Here is a 16,284-nt window from a genome sequence, read left to right on the forward strand (position 1 = left end):
CCCTGACCAGGCTCCTTAGCCAGGAACTCTAGAAGGAACTGTCCAGAAGGAGTGGAGTGGCAGATTCCTCATCAGTCCTGGCTCTCTAAGGTCCCTTCCCTGCCTGCCTGCCTGCTGTGGCCCAGCAACCCTGGGGGGAGGGGGAGAAGACCGGAGAAGAGGGCCCAGCCTGAGCAGCTGGTGGCTCAAGGGGGAGGCGCACATCTGGCCGGGTCTGTCCCGCCCTAGCCTTGGGGGCGGCACACATACATCTTTGTCCCCAGGCAACCCCACCATCCCCCAAGTCACAGAACTCAGCCGGGGCCTGGTCCCTGGGAGGTCATGTAGTCCAACCTTCTGCACTTCCAGAGGAGGAAACTGAGGCCCTGAACCGGCAGGGCCCCCTGCTCTGGGATTGCTAAGGAGTGGCCTCAAGGAGAAGCAAGTGTAGAAGGAAAAGCTCCATCTGAGTGAGGCAAAGATGGCAGGCTTCAGCAGAGAGCCAGATGCTCCCTGCCTCTCCCTAGAGGGCAATGGCCCCATGTACACCCCTTCCTAGTAAAGGTAGATGGGCGGTAAGGAAGGGTGGGCCAGCTGGCATATTCCACCAGGACAAACCCAGGAGGGCCTGGCTGGGGGTACCACAGAGGTCAGTGTTGTCTTAAGAGGAAGAGGCTCACGTAAGATAGCTATGCTCCGTCCCACCTGCTAAGGCCTAAGCCCAGGGTGGCTCTTGAGACCCTTCTTCAGAAATCAGCACCCTTCTAGACAGCAGTGACCCTGGCTAGGTGTTGGAGACTAGGGCCAACAACCATCACCCCATCTGAGCTCAAATACTCTGTCCTGGAGCACAGGGTGCCCGCAGGCCCAGACCCAGTGAGCAAAGACAGGAGAAGGCAGGAAGGAGCCCTTGGGTTGGAGAGGTGGGAGAGAGGCGGGGAGGGGAGCAGCCTGCGCCCTAGCCCCCCTCTGTGTCCCCGCCTCTGCGGCCTGCTGGCTGGTGGCAGAAATCGATAGCTGCATTAACGCTGCTCTTGCTCTCCTCCCTCCCCCCTCCCGGCTCCGGGATCTGGCTCGGTGTGCAGGGCGGGCAGGTCAATTAGAAGTCAGCTCCCTCCAACACGGGGACTGTGTTCAGGGCCGCAGCTCTGGCTCAGTCTATCTGCTTTTGTCTCCACCCTGAGTCTTGTGGTAGGGACCAAATCTCATGTTCTGTTTAGCTTTGGCCCTTCTTTGAATCTCTCCGATAATTTCTTTTCTTTTCTTTTTCTTTTTCTGTGCTTCCTCAGGGACTTCCCTCTCCCAGCCCCTCAGGGTCCTGGGACCTACTGAGCTATGGAGCAGAGGACGTGATATGTCATCAAACAGGTGTTGCAGGCAGATGCTGGTTTCCCAGCTGCAGAAGGTGGGGAGCAAACAAGGGGTACTGGCACCCAGGTGAACTTCTGTCCTCAAACCCCAGAGTGGGGCAGATACAACATCTAGTTAGTCCCAAGGCCAAGTCTCTAACCTTGTTCCAAATTTGCCCCTATATCTGGCTCATCTTTCTCCTTTAGACCCTGGGAAAAGCTGATGACCTGGTCCCAGTGGACCACTGACCACAGGGTTTGTTTGCCCTACTGAAGGTAGGGAAGGACATAAGACCTTTCTCCCAGGCGTCAGCCCTCTACTGCAAGGCACACAGCAGCCCCCTCCCAGACCAGGAAGGGCCTGGCAGTGCCCAGGCAGCAGGGGAGGAGCTGGGGTTGCGTTGAAGCGGAGCGGGAATGAGCGGGAGGGAAAGCTGGCGGGCAGGCGGGCGGCGGCGGGCGCATCCATCATCGGCCCTGCCAGGAACGCATCCAGCCCCCAAAAAGAAATACTGCGCCTGAGGAGGGACAACAAAGGGCTCCGTTTCATCAGCAATGCGGAGCCAGCGCCCCGCCGCCCTGCCAGCCGCGGTCAGCCCACAAAGGACCCCTTTGTCCATGCAGGAGCCGGGCCGGCCGGGAGCTGGGACCAGGGGCTGACGGGCGGGGACAGAGCAGAGGGAGGGGGGTGAAGGGGGAACCAGTCCTGAGAGCTGGGGGGCAGAGGGGGACACGGCAGCAAAAGAACAGAGACAGGTGGTACAGATAGAGGATCATGAGACAGAGAACTTGAGGGGCGGGTCAGAGAAAGAGGGACTTGGAGAGGACAGGGCAAAGGGTCAAGGTTAGAGAACAGAGCCTCACGGAAGCAGAAAACAGAGGGACTGGGCTCACAGAGATCCAAGGCTCCTAGCCCAACTTGGGAGACTTGAGGGTCTGACAGACATGGAAATAGCACCGAGGAGAATCCTAGACTCAGGGGCCTGGGGACCAAGAGAAAGCAGTTGGACATGCCCGTGGCTCTGAGAGGAAGGTGGGGGCCGGGTGGACCCCAGCCCACTCTGGCCCAAGGCTGCAAAGCAGAGACTGATAGGGAGGAGGCTGAGGGTCAATGGGTTCTTGGCCTCAGGGCCTGGACTCAGGCCCCAACCTCCTATGGGCGCTAGCTCCCTGGCTAAGCTGGGAAGACAGGTGGGCAAAGCTGGAGCCGCTCTCCTGACACTGGGACCATCCCTCTGCCTCTACTCCAGGTTCAAGCCAGCTGCAGAAGACACAGAACCACCCCTCTCCAACCAGCTCCCAGGACCAAGTGACCTCAGAGTCCAATTAACTAAGTAAACCTATCAGTAAAGCATTTAGTGAGCACTGACTATATCCTCCTGCCCTGTGCTCCTAAGCTTTACATGGAAACCTGGGAAATAGAAACTATTAAGCAGGGTGCTGGGTGGCTCCGTGGGTTAAGCCTCTGCCTTCAGCTCAGGTCATGATCCCAGGGTCCTGGGATCGAGCCCCGCATTGGGCTCCCTGCTCAGCAGGGAGCTTCTCCCTCTGCCTGCTGCTCTGCCTACTTCTGCTCTCTCGCTCTGTCAAATAAATAAATAAATAAATATATTAAAAAGAAAGAAAAAAAAGAACTATTATGCAGTTTTACAGGCGAGGAAATTGAGGCTCAAAGAAGATCAAACTGTCAGGCCAAGGTCAAATGACTGGTTAGAATTTGAACCCAGAGCCCAAGTATGAGTCACTCTGCTGTGTGACCACCTTTGCTCTACCTATGCAACTGACAAAGTAGCCCAGGACATGGTGACCCATCTGTCCCGACTGTCCCCCAAAGGGTTGTTACCATGCCTGTCACCTTTATGTGGATGGGGGGGCGAGTTGTCACAGACCCCAGGGGAGTGTCTTCACCTGGGGGGCTTGGAGATGCCCAGGCAGGAACCCGGAATGCTGGGCCAGCGACGTCATAATACCAGCTGTCAATGAGGTCACCAGAGGTGATGGTAATGCCCTCACTCCACCCTGAGCCCCAGGGGAACCAGGACACACCCCCCAGACAGAGCCTGAGTCCTTCAGGCCAGACAGCAGTGGGGGAAGAGGCCTGGGGGTGGGGGGGGAGGGATGTCCACACACAGACATGCACACAGGTGGCCCACCGTGAGATTTCTAGATGTTCAGGTTGCACACGCCCCCTCCTCCTGATTAACCAACAGCAGCCCCACGCCCTGCAGTACTGGGGAGACAGTGGAGGATTCGGACTGGGCACTGCCCGGGAAGGAGCACACAAGGGCTGGGCCAATGGTCACATGAACCAATATGAAATGAGCGCGGGAAGGCGACCAAATGGAGCACTGGGGGCCTTTCTGGAGGAAGGAACTGTTAGCCTGTGACTTAAAGGGAGGGGAGGTTACCAAAGGGGACATGAGCCTGAAATAGTTCTTAAGAAAAGAGGAAGAGGGGAGCCCGGCCAGCTCTGTCGGGACAGCACGCAGTGGAACGTGGAACTTTTGATCTCAGGGTGGGGAGTTTGAGCCCCACGTTGAGGGTAGAGTTTCAAAAAAAAAAAAAAAAAAAAAAATGGGGAAGAGGGTGTGAAGTATGGTTGTGAGGCTGGCAGGGTCTCCAGTGGGCAGGGCATTGAGGCCAAGGGTAGGATTTTTTAAACACAGCTTTACTGAGGCATGGTTTACACACTATAAAATTCATCCATTTAGAAGTGTACAATTCAATGATTTTATTTTTTTTAAAAGATTTTTATTTATTTATTTGACAGAGAGATCACAAGTAGGCAGAGAGGCAGGCAGAGAGAGAGGAGGAAGCAGGCTCCCTGCTGAGCAGAGAGCCCGATGCGGGACTCGATCCCAGGACTCTGGGATCATGACCTGAGCCGAAGGCAGAGGCTTAACCCACTGAGCCACCCAGGTGCCCCCAATTCAATGATTTTTAGTAAGTTTACAGAGTTGTGCTACATCACCACTATAGCCAAGGGCAGGGTCTGAGCAAGGTGCCATCCCTCTCTTGCTCCTTCGCTGGCTAGAACAAACTTCCAGCCGTCTTTCCTGCTGAGGGAAGGTTTCCTGGAGGAGGGTGCATTCCAGTGGGTCCTTGAGGATCCCAAGCCAGCAGCCTAGCACAGCACACCATTCTGCCATTGTCCGGGCAGGCCAGCACTGCCGACTTGCACACTCCGTCTAGCTCTTTACACTCCTCCCTAATTTCCCTGTGCACTTTTTTTTTTTTTTTTTTTTAAAGATTTTACTTACTTATTTGACAGAGAGAGATCACAAGTAGGCAGAGAGGCAGGCAGAGGGGAGAGGGGGAAGCAGGCTCCTGGCAGAGCAGGTAGACCAACGCGGGTCTTGATCCTAGGATCCTGAGATCATGACCTGAGCCTAAGGCAGAGGCTTCACCCAGTGAGCCCAGGCGCCCCTCCCTGTGTACTTCTGACATTCCTGTTACACCCTCTTCATGACCCTCCACCCACAATGGTGGCTGGTCTTGGCTTCCAAGGGAGTTGAGGGACAGACGGATGGTGGGCAAGCCAGTGGTGATGAAGAGAACAGACCATAGGCTCTGGTGGCTGAACGGAGCTGAGGCTGAGCAAGCTGGGGAGGCAGGGGGTGGGGGCGTCATCTCTGATTTCCATGATTCAGCCTAGGGACTTTCCAGAAGGGGAAAGAAGCTCTACTCAGGCCCAAGGCGATGCACATGGAGACAGTGGCCTTGGATATGGGAAAAAGACAGTTCTCACCCAAGAGCACGGGGCACATCTCCAACTACAGATGAACACACAGGAGCACACACTGATCACTACTAATACCCAGCAGATGGCCTGGGGCAAAGCCTGCCCTCAGCACTATTAGAATCTCCCTAAGACAGAACAGGGGGCTAGGCTAGAATCCTACTTCCCTGACCCTCTTAGAACCCTCCACCTAAGGCAGACACAACCCCATTGCCTGAAGAAGGAAACATGCTAAAGAAAACCCCAGGAGTCCATGGGGCTCTATTCTCCCTTACAGAGCTCCCAAAAAACAGTTGGAGGGAGTCAGCCCATTTTATGGAAAGGAACACTGAGGCCCCAGCCAGGAGGTATGCCCCGTCCTGGGGCTCTAGGGAGTGATCTGGGACACCTCTGATAAAGACAAAAGCTTCCCCACCAGGCACCTCCGTCAGCCCAGGTTCCCTCTCTACAATAGTCAAAGGATCAGGAAGGCCCTTTCCTCTGGGTGACCTTGGCAGATGGCCTCTGAGTCAGTTTCTCTAGATGCAACCTGGAACCAGGAGGATAAGTTACTATGTTAAGGAAGGAGGACTTCCTGAGTGCCAGACGCTGTATGCCTTGTCTCACTGAATCTTCCTACACACCTTCTGAAGGAGGACGATGATTGGCCCATTTAGAGCAAGCAATTCAATAAGCAGTTGTGAGGTAGGGAAAAGTGTTGCCCTCTCCAATGGGGACCCTCTGGATCTAGGCTAATGTTTCCCAAAGTAATATCTGAGCTGACATCAACCTGGGGTCAGGGCCACGCACTAACTTAGGATCTTCCTCCTGGTGGACAGGGGAGGAAAGCTAGCTCAGAGATAATTGGGCCAAGGAATTAGAAGAGGGGGGATCTGTCCTTTAGGGCTTGTGTGTGAGGAGCAAGGGTGTTAACAGGACAATTCAGGGGACCAGAATTCTAAGGTCTAGATTTGTGGCTCCATCCCGTCTCTTCCTGTTGATTTGACTGTGCCCTTCCTTCCCCATAGTGAGCCTCAGTTTCCCATCTGTAAAATGGAGCACAGTTCTTACTCCACACCCCATTGTGATCCCTGAGGGACCGAGGAAAACAGCAGAGACACAAGAAAAAAGACTCCAGATGGTGACCCCCTCCAACCCCACAAATCCCAGAGGATCTGAATCTGCCCATGAAGTGATCCGCAGACATGGAAACTGAAGTCTGGAGAGAAGGTTTTGAACAGGTTCTGGGGCTGAGACCCTATGAGGCCTGTTGGGGAGAGGGGCATCTAGGTCCTTCCCAGTGCTATCATCTCCCCAGAGGACATGATAATCACAGACCCTCGTGTTGCACACTCACTCTACCAGTATCGTGCTAATTTACACACATCTTCCCATTGAATTTCTTCAAATAGATGAAGAAATATAGATGAGGCCACTGAGACTCAGGGAAGTCAAGTCACCTGCAAAAGGTCACAAGGTCAATAGGCAGCAAAGGCAGGATTTGAAACCAGGTCTGTGTGACTCCAAGGCCTGGCTCTCCAACACTGGCCAAGGCTCTGAGGGACCAGGAAAGGGGAATCATGGTGGGAGGTTGAGGTCCAGTTCAGCCCAGCATAGGGGTTCTGGGGTGCGCGTGGGCGGCTCTTGGGCTCTGGGCAAAACATGTGACAGCACTGTTGCAGGGAAGTCTGCAGCTCTACCCTAAGGCCCAGGAAAAGACAGGGGAAGGGGCTGCGGGTGGGCCGGACGGGCCAGGCTGGGCCAGAGCTCCGGGCATTCCGGCGGCCTCCGCAGGAAGCAGAATGGGACGGAAACCGGCTCCTGCCTCCTCCCCCAGAATCCTGTGGGCAGCCCAGCCGGGCCGCACAGAGGCCGTCTTTGTGCCTGCCCCAAGCCGCCACCCGCGGCTGGCCCGGGGTTTTGAGTTTCCTGGGGGGGGGGGGTGGTGAGGGGCCCTGTCACTGCTAACCCTCCAGCTCCCCCTCTCAAGGGTGGTCACAGCGGTCCACAGCTGGCGGCGGAAGGGGTGGATGGCCAGGCCTACCCCAGAGACTCTGGGGAGCCCAGAGTTTGCCCATGTCTCACACTCCCCACACTTACACACCCTGACTGGGGGCTAGTGGTGAGCAGGGACCCAGAGAGAACCTGAGAGGCCATCCCCCTGAGCCTGCCTCTCTGCCAGAATCCACAAGTCCCCCCAAAGTGCCTGGAACCCCACCTCTCCCTCCATCTGGGTGTTCCTGGGCCCAGGTTGATGTACATTAAGAGGCTGGCCAGGATAGTAGGACAGTCCATCTGTCAACTGCCATTTCCCACTCTCCTGTGGCTCCCTGGACAGAGCACATCAAGGGGGAGGCCTCAGGCTCCCTTCAGCATGTCAGGGACAAAAGCCCCTTGGGTGGTATAAATGTGCTCACAGAACACTGGGCCTCAGTGAGCTCTGGCTAAAGTGCATACGGTGAGGAGCACCACCACCAACTAGGAGATCTGTGTTGTGTCCACTTAAAAGGTGCGTCAGATAGGGTACATGCATGAGTGTGTGTGTGTGTGTGTGTGTGTGTGTGTGTGTGTGTATGTCTGCGGTGGGGACTGTGGTTGTGCTCAGGTGTATGTGCAGACTCAGACAGCCCCCTGTGGGTTGGAACACTGATGTATTCACAGGGCTTATATGCCAGTACAGGAGAAGGTCTTTGTGTGACCTCCTCGTGTGTGCACGTGGAGCGTGTGCTAGCTACACCTGTGGATGTTAAGTACATGCCTGAGTGTGCGTATGTGTATGCTACAGTGGTTTACATGAAGGCTGGACTTTTGTGGGTTCTTCTGGTCTGTGAGCGTCAACACACTGTTGCCACATGTTTACCAGTGTGTGTATGCACACACACATGTGCGCACACATATGCGTGTGCACACACTGTTGAGTTGTATCAGGGCTTCTGAGGGTTCTGAGGTGCAAGTGTGGGGCCCAACTGGGATGGGGATGGTGCAGACAGGAACTGATGCCAGGTGCTGGGGCCCCTATGGAAACAGGAAGCTGCCCACAGGTGTGCCGGGGCTGTGGTGGGGGCTGGGCTCCACCCACGTTCAGTCTGTCCCCCTGAGAAACCAACCTAGGGTTCCATCAGCCGAAAGCCTGTCCCAGCCACGAGGGAGTCACCTTCCTTGCCTCTCTGCTATTCAAGACCAAACAGCTCTGACCAGCGTCTACAGCTCTGACCAGCGTCTACCCGCCCGCCTGGCCTGAGTATGGAAAAAACTGGAAAACAAAAGCCCCCAGACTGCAGGCCCTCCCTGCAGAGGCGTGGGGGAGGCAGGCAAGAGGCAGGAGGTTGAGGAGGAAGGAGGGAGGTGTCGCCGCAGCCCCGGAACACAAAAATAATGAGGCGAGAGGGGCCATGGGGCCGAGCCGGCTGGTTCCGGAGTCGCTATCTGACCTTGACAGATGCCACAGCTGGGTGCCTGGAGAGGAGCCTCGCCACGGTGCTAGAGAACACCCTCCACCCCCTGCCACCTCCCCCAGGCCAGGTCGATGGATGTCCAGGCAGGCCCCAGCCACAGGCAGCCACCCCACCAGGCGGGAGAAGGGCGGCCTCAGAGGGCGTCCCAGTTGGTGGGGGGAGGGTACAGAGGCAAGGGAGTGGGGGCAGGGCACTGGAGGCAGCACTGTGGTCTCCCGAGGGCACCCCAGTCCTCAGGTGTGGCTACGTTTGTGTGAAACACAGAGCATGCCATTGTGCTTGTGTCGCTGTGAGGCTGAGTGTGTGTGCAGAAGGGAGGCAGAGTGTGACTGTGTGTGTGCGACAAAGACAAAGATCATACTTGTGTGTGTCCTTGGGGTCACACAAGGCTGGAGAGTCAGGCTGATGTCCCTGAAATGGGTGTGGCCACACCACTCAGGGGTGGGCACTGATCACTCCCCTGCCCCCTTCCAGAGCCACAGCTGTCCTGGAGGATGTAAGCCACGCTGGGGCCAAAGGAGGGAAGGAGGACAAAGAGAGCCACAGGCCCCACCACCTCCAAGTTCTGTCACACGCATATGGAACCGAGCCGCCCCTGCGGGCCCTTCCTGGCCTACCTCTCTCTCCCACTGTGGTGGAGGTCTGTGGCCTCAGCGATGGACACCAGGCTGGGCACCACCACTCTGGGGACACCCATGCGGGGCTGGGTGTGAGCTACAGGAGGGGATGCTGGGCTGGAGGCGGATTAACAATTCCGAGCACTGGCTGCATAATTAAAAAATCATTACAGGCGGGCGGGCAGAGCCGAGTGTGAGCTCACGCTCAGAGCAGGCGGGGACACTGCCACGACGCTCCCCCTCCCACTGCCTCCCCGAGGAAAAATCCCACCTGCTAATATAATTATGGAAAAACACAAGCACAGAAATTTGGTTTCAGCAAACAACGTGCCTGAGTGCCCAGGGCCTGCCTGGCCCTCAGCACAGTGAGCAGGCTGGTCACTCGTGCCCATAGCTCATGGCAGTAAGATGGACCCTGTTGGGTCCACACTCCAGACCCTGACCTCCACCCTCTCCCAGCTCATGAGAGAGAAAGACAGAGGGAGAGAGAGAGAAAGATAGAGAAGTAGGGGTGTTGAGAGCGCAGTTCCGCAAATCCCAAATCCCAGAGAAAATTGGTCTGTCCTGAGAGTTTACAAATAGGGAAACTAAGGCTAAGGAATCTGCATAAGGTCACTGCATTCCTGACAAAGCTGAGGAGGAACTGGATTCCCCCAGGAGGGTGCAACACCTCAGGAGCTCAGTACCCCCGGACCCCTTCCCCTGCATCTCCCAGCTTCCCTCTCTCAACAGCCACCACTCCGCCACCCCCCTCCCCCATCTCTGAGAGCGTCTCTCTCTCTCCCTGAGACTGAATGCGACTGTCCAACCATGTGCCCCAGCACCTCCGGCAGCCTCCGCATGCCCAGACCCCACCGTGGAGACGTGGGGGCGCCCCAGCCTCCCAGTTCAGGGACAGGGCGTCCTGGGCTCAGCCGGGTTAAGCCAGGCAAGCAGAGCTGGCTCCCGCCAGGAGAAACGCGGCCAGCTCTGGGGCACAGGCCCCAGAACGGCAGGAACAGCCGCCATCACCTCGGGCCTGCAGCGGGCGGTGCGGGGAGGGGAGCTGGGCCTAATTAGTCGGCCTGGGACCCGGGCGGGCGCCGGGGCGGCAGACGCCGCAGCCAGAGCCGCGCAGGCACGTCCGCGGCCGGCCGGGAGGCGGCGGGGAGCCGGGAGGACGCGGCGCCCTGAGACGCGGTGGGACGGGCGGCCTGGGAAGGACCGGGCCAAGGAGATTCCGCACCGAGCAGGCCTGCCTCCCCTCATTCCTCGGTGCCACCAGGCGCAGCAATTAGAGGCTTTCAAAGTTTGTCCTTAATTGGTTTCATTTTTGCCTCATAAATGATTCATGGCCCCGGAGGTCTGCCAGGCCGCGGGGGTGGGGGGGTGGGGGGTGGAGGGGTGGCAAGGGAAATTTGGGGAGGCTTTTGCCTGGAGCCAGGCCCCCTACCTGAGGCTGGAGAGGGGATGACAGGGGCTGGGGAAGCCTTGGGCAGGTGGGATCCTCCAGCGAAAATAAAAACCCAGGCCCTCTCCTTGGGGCACTAATTAGAAACTGTAACTCCTTCTCTGCAGACCCAGTTCTGTGTCCAGGCCCAGAGCCACTGCAGCTGCTGGGGCCCTGGGAGCATGAATAATAATGTAATGATAACAGAGTAACAGTGTCAACAATAATAATAACCACAGTGAACACTTAAGGAGTTCTTACTATGTTCCAGGCATGAAGGGAAGAACAAATGCGTTTTTTTTTAAACCACTTTCCCACCTCCAAGCACCGCCACGGAGAAGTACCAAGACTCCTATTTTACAGATGAAGAGACTGAGGCTTGGAGACCTTAAGGTCTGCCCTCTGACACTCTCATGCCAGAACTCCTCCCTCCCGGCTGTCCAGAGTACGGGGCTCAAGGCTGGAGCGTGGGAATGCTACCTGCCAGGTGGGTCTCAAGAGAAGTCAGGGAAGGTACCCAGGGCCTACAAAAAGACCCCAGGATGCACCACCAGCAATCACACAACCCACCCAGGCTAGGTTAGCTCTGCTCCTCAAAAGGCAATGTTGGCCTTGGCTGAGCAATGTCCTCACAGGGCTTTAACTGTTCTGTCTGTAAAATAGGAAAACAGGAGCCCTACAATCCCCATCTAGCACTAACTCCGAGTTAGGCATGCAAGCAGAGATGTCACAGACCACACCCTCAGGGAACGCCCAGTCTAGGGGAAAGATGGACAGACACGAATAAGGGCTTAACAGTCTGCACAGAGGGCCCTGAGCACTCAGCCCATGCTGAGGGCCTAACGTGCTGGACGGAAGTGCCAGAAGTTCTTGGAGGTGAGGTGGGCAGAAAAAGCTGCTCCCTTCTGACCTATACCCATCTTACACATGAGGCTCAGGGAATGGGCGTGGCCTGCTTAAACCCACGTCTAGAATCAGACCTTGAAAATTCAGAACTATCGACCATCAGAGTGATGTGGGATGCAAAAATGCCCAGCTCATCCTGCCTGGGATGGCCACTTTTATTCTGAAAAACAAAGAGAGGTGAGGCTTACACAATGGACTTCCGGGCCCACCTGGACCCCGGAGACGTCCTGAGGTAAGGTGCTTAACCCATCAGGGAGTTAATGTGGTTCGGAATGACTCCCCCCAGAGGGCCCCAGGGCTCGGGGCTGCTGGCTGTTGGCTCTTGGGGGTCTGCTCCAAGTATCACCTCCTCTCCAGTCCTCAAGCTCCTCTGCCCCAACTACGTGCACCAGCTTCCCCACCAAAAAAAACCCTGCTGGCTTTCTCAGGCCCTGGCGCCAGCCCAGTCCCACTGGCTCCCTGCTCTCCCACCCAGCCTGGTATCAAGGACATTCACTTCAAGTGATTACACCTCCTTGGGCCTCACCACAGCCCTCTAAGTGGGCTTATGTGATCATCGCCATTTCGCAGATGAGGGAAATATCTCAGAAAAGTGAAGGCCTAAGGCCACACAGCATGGAGGAAACCAGGTCCAAACTTCTTGCAAGCTCATGTTCCTCACCTTGCTGGCCTCCTGCAGGTCAGTACCTCTGACCTGTTCTAGGGGCCCATAAGGCTTCCATTTTCCCTATTTTATAGATGGCCACCTCTTGCCCCAGCCCTGACCCTTCCTCAGTCTGGACAAAGCCTGTACAGAGCCCACACTTCTCCAGACACTAGAACTTGGTCAGTCTTGTGGTCAGGGGCCCTGCCACAAAGTCCTAGGAATGGGGTCCCTATGTACCCTAGGAATTCCTGGGGGCATAGGACCTCCTGCCTCACACAACTGGGTCACTGCAAGGATTGGGGGGATGGTGGAGGAAGCCCCTACTTGAACACAAAGGACAACACAAATGTCTGATGGTAGGGTGGGGGGAGGAGGCACAATGGTACGGGGGCGCCAGGGTTGGTGGCCCCCTTCTCTTCTTTGGGAACAAAGTCAACTTTAAGGGCCCTACCACCCACACTTGAGGAGGGGCTGCCTGTGGGAGCAATCCTCCCCTGGGAAGAAGCCGAAGCTCTGTACACGCCCTAAACGAGCCCTGCTGGAGGACAGAGCTGAAGAGCTGGGCAAGTCACAGCTTCTCTGGGCCTCATTTGCTGTATCTGCACAAGGGACCTATACTGTCCCTTTGTGTAGAAGTTTAGAGGTTTTGAAAAAAGGGATTTGTAAGCAGTGGACACAACATTCAGCTGTCTGCGCGGGCTGCGGGCACTTGAGGCACTGCAGTTGGTACACAGAAGCTTGACAATGGCTTGTCGAACATGCTAACAAGTGGCTGAGTTCTCTAATGCTCAAGTTCACCCAGCAGGTCCAGTCAACACTTCCCAGGGGCCCACTCTGGGGAAGGAGACTAGTCTGTCTCTTACTCCTCAATGTGTGTCTGCCTGCTCCACCAGGACTGCCCAACCGGGTCACTGGGGTCCCTCTCCCCAGCCTGCCCAGGAAGCAGCACGTCTCAGGCAGGTCAGCACTGACGTCACTAGGACTGGTGGGGCGTGGAGCCTTCCACCTCCGGAACTACCAATTAATTAACTTTTTCAAATTAATTTCCCAAGCAAAATTCCATAATTACATCTATCTTCATCAGCCCGCATTGGGCAGGCCAGAGGACCCCGCCATGAGATTGAATGTGGGGTGAGGGATGACCACATCAGCCACAGGACCAGGGTATGGAGGGGCTGGGGGTTGGGTTTCACCCCTGCAAAGCAACTGCCTGCTGTCCTTATGGATGCTGTCTGGAAGGGGAGAGAGCAGAGAAGCCAGAGCCCACCCCCACCCCAAGTCAGGAGGTGGGGGTGCTCAGGGAGACTCAGGTCTGCCCAGCTCATCCTGCTGCCCCCATCCCCCACCCCGTGCCCCCAAACCACGGTGGGTCTTGGCAGGGCCCAGTAGCAACACAGGCACTGCGAGGCTGAGAAGGCCGCGGCTGCAGCGTTCTAATTTCCCAAAGGGGCTGAGATTAATTAGCTCACACACAGGCGCAGAGAGGTAGAGGAGAGTGGGAGCAGGGGCGGGTAGCATTGGGCGAGGAACTGGCTGGCGCCCCTCCTTGCCCGCCCAGCAGGCAGGCAGGCAGGCAGGCAGGCGGCCTTGACAGCTTGGGTGCTCTGAAGGTCAGTGGCCAAGCTGGCTGAGCCAGCAGACTGGCGCTGTCTCGTTCCCAGAATCCCGGAGGACCGAGGTTGGGGGGGGTGGACAGCAACCAAGAGGACAGCTCAGGGTATATGCGGGGGTTCCACTGTCAACACCATCAACAGAATCTGTGCCAGGTGCTTTGTCCACACTACCTTGTTTCACTCCCACAGCGGCCTACAGATGTAAGCACCATGGTCTGCCCATCTCACAGATGAGGACACTGAGGCTCCGGGCCGAGTGGGGAAGTGAGTGTGAATGGCGAAAGTGAGACTGAAATCCAGACTGGCCCAACTCTGGATCCCTCCACCCCCATGGCCAATGTGCGGGCTGCAGGAACCCTGTGCATGGGGGACCTTGGAACACCAGGCGACAGCATGTGGGTGTGTCTGACTCACTTATCCCCTCCCCAGAGAAGGTGCCCGGCAGACTCTCGGTCACTTCACAGATGCAGAAACTGAGACCAGAAAGGGGAAGTGACTTGCCACACAGTCTGGGACCCTAAACCCAGAGAGTATGCCCCTCCATGTGAGACCAGTACTTAGTTCCAGAACACAAACCTGACTCAGTGACCTCTAGTGAGCCCTGACCTAGGGTCACACTGTTCCTGGTGCTATCTCTGGCTAACAGGCACACTGACTGGGGTCACTGCTGTGGCTGTCCCTGTGTGTGGAAGAAGGTATCCCCAGCTCAAGGGCACTTTCTCAACTACTCTGTGCAGGGCTCCCGAGAGGCGAAAGGAGCCCCTAAGAAGGTGGGAGGTTGGGGCAGGGGAGAGGTATAGGACCCTGACCCAGCCCCTAAGCGGCTCCCACAACCCTAGCAACTGAGTTTCCCAGAACTTATATGTAAGGAGCTCCCCCAAACCCTAAGGGGTCTCAGTCTGCTCCCCGGTGCATCCCCTGAGCCCCTACCCCACTCCCAATGCATGTGGGAGGCTCACCCTTCCAAGGCCTAAAGAGTTAGCAGTCCCAAGGACCTTGGGCCCACACCTAGGAAGTGCCCTGAGAGAGCAGAGGTCCCCAGGACAGTCCGGGGCTGGGCACAGGTGGGCAGGAGGCTGACGCAATTAGGCGTATTACTCGTCATGTGATTATGGAGGATGGGCAGGACCCCCACCCCACCACGCCCACCCTGAGGCACAGATTCGGATCATAAAGTCCAAGTGGGCTTTGGAATCTGGGTTCCTCTGTGGCCCTCAGCCTAGGTGACCTCAGAGGAGTTGCCTGACCTTGCTAAGCCCATTCCATGGTCTGTGAAATGCACCCAATGACAGCCCCACCCTTGTCAAGGTCCTAGAGAGGACCTAAGTTCTTAATGTAGCGCAGCATACAAAAGGCGTTCAAGAAATGATGGCTCTTATTATTTTTACTGCCATCACCAGGCAGCAAAAGAATGGCAAGGATGGTCCAAGCCAGGGGTGTCAGGTAACCTGGGTTGTGGCCCCGCTTCTGTCACTGTTTGCCTTTGAGTCTGAGCCAATCCCTGGGCTTCAGTTTCCCCAGCCCAGCGGAGAGCACTCCTCCCCCACCCTCTTCCCAGCAGGAACACAGGGGGAGACCAGCGCATGATAGAGGTCTGAGGTCTGCAAGGAGGGCAGCACTCAGCTGTCCCAGCTCGCATGCCTTTTCTGACCACGGGAAAAACCCACCTATACATCCTGCCAAGCTCCCTCTGCCCCAGGCCCCAGCACAACCTGCTCTAGGTCAGCGCTCCTTCCATCTCCAATGGTCCCAACCACCCTTTCACAGGAGTGTGTGCCAGGCCCCTCACCACACTGCAAAAAACTCAGTTGGCACCTGGAAGTCCCTGCTGAGTCTAACTTGTGGCCTTGCGTACTGAGGGGTTGGGGAACTGAGAATGCCCGAGAACTACAGGTGACTCTGTTTCCTTCCATAGTGTAAAGCCCTCCTGGAGTGTCCAGACAACCAAGGACTCCACATTCCTCTCCCTGGATCCAACCCATTCCCATGCTTCCTCCTCCCTGCAGCCCTAGGGTCAGCCTCTTCACTTCCTCACCTCAGCACTCCCAGCTGAGAAGAGCCCTCAAGAAGGCTAAATCCAGGGGTGCCTGGGTGGCTCAGTGGTTAAAGCCTCTGTCTTCGGCTCAGGTCATGATCCTAGGGTCCTGGGATCGAGGCTCACATCAGGCTCTCTGCTCAGCAGGGAGCCTGCCTCCTCCTCCTCTCTCTCTCTGCCTGCCTCTCTGCCAACTTGTGATCTGTCTGTCAAATAAATACAAATCTTAAAAAACAACAACAACAACAAAAAAGAAGGCTAAATCCAAGACAGCTAATTAAGGAGTCCAGCTTTGGTGGAGCAGTCAGGTCGGGAGGAGGTCCGGACTCACCTGGAGATCCAGGTGTGGCATAGTGAGAACCACACCCCACCACCTACTTCAGGTCCTACAGCTTTGAGACACAGATAAGGCTCATACCCATTTCATAGGTGGCAAAAGTGAGGTCAGAGTGGCCCATGATTGCAAAGTAGGCAGTGACCAAGCCAAGTCTGGAGCCTAAGCCTGTCCAACTTGAGAGTCCAAGGCTCAGGGGACAT

At 56.5% G+C, this 16,284-nt stretch overlaps 1 protein-coding gene across 5 annotated transcripts in view; it reads right to left on the reverse strand.

The window, feature by feature from the left end:
• The window catches only part of CXXC5 (CXXC finger protein 5), a 54,360-nt gene that overhangs the window by 5,138 nt on the left and 32,938 nt on the right, over positions 1–16,284 (reverse strand). Inside the window, exon 1 of one of the 5 annotated variants that reach the window (XM_032336539.1) lies at positions 3,184–3,867. The exons of the other annotated variants lie outside the window; for them this stretch is intronic. The gene's annotated coding sequence lies outside the window, so the exon portion shown is untranslated. Of the gene's footprint in view, positions 1–3,183; positions 3,868–16,284 lie in introns of those variants that run through there. 5 annotated transcript variants of the gene reach the window in all.

The sequence above is a fragment of the Mustela erminea genome, chromosome 3 (genome assembly GCF_009829155.1).
Source record: "Mustela erminea isolate mMusErm1 chromosome 3, mMusErm1.Pri, whole genome shotgun sequence".
NCBI lineage: Eukaryota > Metazoa > Chordata > Mammalia > Carnivora > Mustelidae > Mustela > Mustela erminea.